Source organism: Crotalus tigris, unplaced genomic scaffold (genome assembly GCF_016545835.1).
Source record: "Crotalus tigris isolate CLP2741 ecotype Arizona unplaced genomic scaffold, ASM1654583v1 scf7180000018824.943158, whole genome shotgun sequence".
In the NCBI taxonomy this organism is placed as follows: Eukaryota; Metazoa; Chordata; class Lepidosauria; order Squamata; family Viperidae; genus Crotalus; species Crotalus tigris.
This window is the reverse complement of record NW_024097214.1, coordinates 177,167-183,166: the sequence shown is the minus strand read 5'-3', so window position 1 is coordinate 183,166 and position 6,000 is coordinate 177,167. Positions and strand designations below refer to the sequence as shown.

At 38.8% G+C, this 6,000-nt stretch overlaps 1 protein-coding gene across 31 annotated transcripts in view; it reads left to right on the top strand.

Moving 5' to 3' along the window:
* The first annotated feature begins 769 nt into the window (after positions 1-769).
* Positions 770-6,000, top strand: part of KIF1A (kinesin family member 1A) — a 107,969-nt gene continuing 102,738 nt past the window's right edge. For 9 of the 31 annotated variants that reach the window (XM_039356385.1, XM_039356384.1, XM_039356382.1 and 6 more), the window contains exon 1: positions 774-1,314. The gene's annotated coding sequence lies outside the window, so the exon portion shown is untranslated. Of the gene's footprint in view, positions 1,315-6,000 lie in introns of all 31 variants that reach the window. The other 22 variants (XM_039356377.1, XM_039356375.1, XM_039356372.1 and 19 more) reach the window with 9 other exon arrangements.

Genomic DNA, 6,000 nt, shown 5'->3' with positions numbered 1-6,000 from the left:
GTAGACTCAATGGATCAACTGGTCTTTTTCTGCCATCAGTTTTCTATGTATCTGTAAAAATGGGACTAATTCATTTAAGCATGTTGTAGTAATGCCAGCAAAGGATGGAAACAGCCACTGTCCTTGCAGCTTACCCTGTTTTTCTCAACCCAAAAGAGTCAAACTCAGAGATGGGGCAGACTAGAAAGTTCCAGGGATTTCTTGCCCAGAAGGGCCTCTTCATCATTTTTTTCTGCTGTGTGGGGGAAAGACTGCTACTTACTGTTTGGGTTCATATAACTCAGGATAACTGAAACCTGTGTCACATACATAATTTTGGTGTTCATATAACATATTTTGTTGGAATAATTAAACAATATGATGCCTGACTGTTAAATTCCTCAGCCCTATTTTAACTTAGTCTAGAACTTTGGAACCATTTTATTTTGAGATTACTGTTTTTCTTCAATGAATTGCTTTTTGGTCAAGATGGATATGACATTGTTAGATACAGAAATAATTAATCCTGAGTGGTTTTGCCAAATTTTCTTTTTGAGAAAGAGATATATAAACTAGAATTTACCCCTCCTGCCTTGAATTCTACCTTCAGAAATAAATTGTACAGACCTGAACATATACAACATATAAAATTCAAGGCTGCATTCAGAATAAGTAGATTTCTTGAAGATTCAGTACAACAATTTGATGGCCTCCAAAAATGACTATAATAGATAATTATGACAAGATACAGTCTGTGCGTGTTTAAGGGTGATGTGGGATATGTTTTCAATTTTCAAGCATCATAAACATTTTAGTGTGGTCTTTGCATAGACAAGGCAAGATCTGGGAATGACTCAGGTACCTTCTGGTTTTATGGAGAAAATAACAGCAGGGAAGATGGGATAGCCTTTGAAAGATTTCCCGAATGCTTTGGGTAGTAGGGTACATTTGTATCCTACCGAGGGCGGAGAAAAGGATCTCTTCCCCTTCCCTCCTCACTTTGCACGGCTTTCCCCTGGGACAACACGACGCAGTTCTGCAGCAAGAGGGCCGCCCTAACCCAAGCCAAACTCCTCCTCCTAGTGGTTGCGGTCAACAGGCTGTTCTGGTCGTTCAGCCAATCAAACGGCGGGCAGGGCTAGTGGGCGGGGCGCTCAGTGAACCTGCAGCAATCGCGCATCCCCAGAGAGCGCAGCATCAGTACCACAAGCCAGAGAAGACCGCGAGACGCCTCTCAGCTCTGCTAGCCGGTGGGAACCACAGCCGGAGCTTTGCCAATGGTAGTGCCAGCCCCAGCCTCGCCCCGTCGAGAACGGACTGCAGAAAGCCTTTGAGGTAAGCCGCAGCCCTTGAATTGTTCCGTAGGATTCCTGAGCTACCGCCCTCCTCTTTCGCAGTGCTGGCTCCTAGGGGATCAGATCCGCGTGGGTGGGGGCGGCCCCGGAGCCACGGATCTTAGGCATTCTGCAGTGAATGCAGCGTCTAGTTGCGCATCGTTCTTCCTCGTCGCTGGCTGGGTTTCAAGGGAAGACAATGGAATGGAGCGCGTTCCCGGCGATGCCTTTTTGAATTCACTGAGGTCGAGAAACAGTGGTGTGTGTGTATGCTTGTCTAGTCACCAAGCTCTGCACCTAGCCACTGTTTCCAGGAGGAATTAAAAGGCAACACAATCCCGGATATTTTTATTTTTTTCCCCAATTAGAAGCAGAGCATTGGGCTTGAGCGTCCATGTGTGTGTATGAGTGATGTCATGGCCAATAAGGGTAGCAGAAAAAAGAAAATGGAAAATGGTGGGGTACTAGCTCTTAGCAAAAGAAATTGTTTGTGGACCATGTATAATCAGATGCCAAGGTTGATCTCCTTGGCTTGAGCTTTTTTGGGGTGGGGGAGGGAGAAGTAAACACCCAGTATAAGGCCTTTGATATAGTCCAGCCTCCTGTGCTCTTTCATCATTCGTCATTCTTCTTGATCCATCAGAAAGAGGGAGACACCCTTTCTCTTTGGGCAGGTCCTAGGCTTTTGCTCTTCGGAGATACTCTTACTCTTAGTAGCAGATTATTTGTTAGGTGAGCGTCTGAAATACATGCAGCCTGGAAAAACATTGGTAATAAATACCACCCCACCCCACATGTCCTGCACCAGTGGCTGTGACTTAAGGCCATAAAGAGAATGCAGAGTCATGAGGACTGAGCAAAAACCTGCCAGTCCATGAAATGCATATCTGAGCTGCCATAATCGCCATAATTAACTTAATTCCAGGACTGGACCTAAGCACACTTTTTATTTGAAAAAGGATGTGTGTGTGTGTGTGGGGGGGGTGAACATTCAAAATGTCTGCCCTGTAGATAACAGATTGGTTTCATTCATATTTGTTTATTGAAAGGCCAGTTATTTATAATACTATTTTCTACAAAAATATTCCAAGACATTTTAGAGGAAAACGGTAAGACATGTAAACCATTTAAAGATGCTATATTATAAGATTATGTTGGAGCAGTTCTAAAAGTAGTTGACTAAAAGTGAATGCTGTGTCATCTGACACAGCTGAGAAAGGGAAAAAGTCTTCAGAACCTTTTTTAAAAAAAGGTCTGGTGTGAGCAAAGGACCGGCTGATATATCATGTCAGCCATTTTACATGAATTAGAGCTTGCACTGCTGTAACAACAGAATCAACATTGGATTATATGCTGATATTACAGTACTTCAGCGTCCTATTGTACCTTACTCATGAGTGTTTATTGTATGCAACATGAAAACTATGTTCATCTTCTCTCTTAAAGAAAAATATCTGGTGGCATTGAAACTAATTTTTAAGAAGCTTACATGTAAACAATACAAACATACATTGATGTAGGTTAGTTGAATTTGGAAGCAAAAGGGAATAAATTTAAACTATTAGCATTTGTATTATGATTAGATACATCACCTAGTTTATACATTGTAGGATAATACATCCTTTGTCTGATAGTTCCAGAGAGTGGAAAAGTTGATGAGAAAATGGAAATCTTGCTTTCAAGAAAAAATGTTGCATCTTTCACAATAATTTTGGAATCTTCTAGGCATAAGATACATAACAGAGATAATATTTCTGCAAGGACAAATGTAGGGGGTGTTACAAGGTCTCATAAAAAGTGACACAAGGCCATTTTAGGAACAGCTTGATTGCAGAAATATGGCTGAATATATTGATTTGTGCTAGTGTACTAGCTCTTGAGTAACTCATGTTTTCCATCCTTGAAGTATAGTACAATTGGGTTTGGCAATATGAAGAAAGGGAATGCTTTGCACTCCCGAGATATAAATAGTTAGATAGAAATACAGGTAGAACTAAATATAATAATTTTCTAAACTAATATGTGCATGCTATAGTTCCCAAACTGGGCAGACATTTGCCAACAGTACCTTCAGCATTGTGAATCTGCTGTAAGTGCTTTTGGTACCTTTTGGTTAATTAATGACTGTCTGCTTTTTTCACCATAAGGAAAAAGGAAGGTCAACTTAGGGTTGTAAGCCTCATGCAGTATAGTAAGCAATAGCTAATCACTATGTAGAATGAAATTCTATAATTGCTCTTTTTGTCTCAATTTTTGTTTTACTTCACCTTTTAATGCCACTGAAATAGTGACCATATTCATTTTTCAGCACAAACTCTGAGTCTTCTAAAAGATGCAAGTGATAGTTCATCCACAATAGCCATTTGACAAGGTTACATTCTAGCTATGCAATATTTTATTATTAATGAAGCTGCCAGTCTAAGACACAATGCAAAGAAATTAATTCAGGAGGTTTTTAATTATCAGAAATTCAAATAAAGTAATCGATCAAATTTAAAACAGAAATTTAGAGATATACAAGGGCAATTCAGAAATAAACCTCCATTTGGTTATCAATGACAGACACTGGCAAATACAGAACTTTTATTATACATATTAGAAAACTACAACATTACATTACTTTTTGACATAATCGCCATTCAAATTGTCATAATGTCTTACAAGATTTGAAATTCGCTCAGCACCAAATCTTGGCTACAGGGGGGGGTGATCGAAAACATCCCAACAGAACTGCTTCAAAAGTTCTTGGGTGTGTCTAGTGGTGTGTGAGTGAGCATTTTCATGAACCACCACCACACCGGAAGTCAGCATGCCCCGACGCTTGTTATGGATGGCTCTTCTGAGTTTTCATAACGTTTAACAGTAGACATCTGAATTGATGGTCGAACCATGCTCCATGAACGTCACTAGCAATACTCCTTTGACATCTTCACATTTGGTGGGATTTTCTGTGGCACTTTTGGTGTGGTGTTGGTTCACGATAATGCTTGTCTGCACACCACTAGACACACCCAAGAACTTTTGAAGCAGTTCAGTTAGGATGTTTTTGATTACCCTCCCCCCCATAGCCCAGATTTGGCGCCGAGTGACTACTACTAAGGAATTTCAAACCTTGTAAGACATTATGACAAGTGCCTCAATTTGAATGGTGGTTATGTCAAAAAGTAATGTAATTTTCTAGTTTTGTAGTTTTCTAACATGTATAATAAAAGTTCTGTATCTGCAAGTGTCTGTCATTGATAACCAAACGGAGGTTTATTTCCGAATTGCCCTCTTAGTTCTAGTTGACAGCAGTTACGTCCTGGATTTTTTTTTTTATGTGTCTCTTGATGTCCCCAATTAGGCTAAGATTAGTGGTTTACACATTCTGAGTCTTACATGCTTTTCAGGTGAGCAGGACTAGAATTATTGATAAACTATTAGGTTGGGATTAAATACAACTAGTTAACTTCAGCTAACTGCATTCTAACAAGAAAAGTAGTATGTACGGCAGCAGTTCCAGGTCTCAGTCCTATAGCTGTATTATATTTCTTTTTTATTATATTAGCTTTTGACCTCATTGTAGAAAGTCAAAAACTCTGTTCTTACCTTGCAAATATTTAAATTATATTCATAGATATTGTTTCTCTACATGTATTCATTATATATATTTGATCCATAAATATAATATACAGTTCATATTAGAGAAGCAGTGGAAATGTAAAGTAGTGCCTTGTTCTGAGTCATATTGTTGGTCCACCTAAGCTAACATTAGATAGTTTGACTAGTATTAGATGTTCCTGGAAATTCCTTAAAACTAGCTTCAGATATTATATATGTAAACCATGTAGTCTGCTGTTAAGCTAAGGCTGCTTCCCCTACTTTTAATTCTTAATGGCATAATAATGATCTGGGTAAAAAAACAAATTATAATCTGAATTAATCAATAGAGTGAATTGGCTGCAAGAAAGGCAGGTGCTATGTTAAACAAAGGAATGAACTATACAGGATTAGCAAAGATTTGTCTCACCTAGAATGTTATGTCGAGTTTCTGATAACATTTTGTATGTCGAGCAAACAAACTGGCAATATTTCAAAGGAGAAGGAGAACAAATATTTCAATTTTTAAATATTTAAAAGGATATCATTAAGACAAGGGGAATAACAATGCAACCATATGTGTATAAAAACATCCATATGTTAAGAATGTATGAGAGGAAACAAAAGCATAGAGACTGAAAATAATTGCAGTGGAAGAAATGATCAAAATAAATTATGATATTTTCTCCTGAGATTTTAATTAGACTGGAAATACCATCTGCTGAAAATAGTTGGAAACATCATTCAGTTTGGAAATTGGAATGCCATCTGAGTCATTCAAATTAATAATATCCATAAGTATTAGATGGGATAGTAGCTATTAAACTAGTGTTCCTGCTGCAAAGCAACCTCTCTGGTGAAGCTCCTGGACTCGGTGGCTAGGCTAGTGGTGGTGTTTCCCAGGCTTGTAGTACTAGAGGATTTTAACCTGCTTTCTCTGATGACACGAGTCTGAGATAGCTTAAGAGTTCATGGCCACTATGACAGCCATAGAGCTCATCCAGGTCACTGAGGATCTGACACATGACAAAAATTATATGCCAGATTGTTTTTTCTGTTGAGGCAGTGGCGCTGTGATCTGGAATTGGGGAACAATTATCATAGTGAG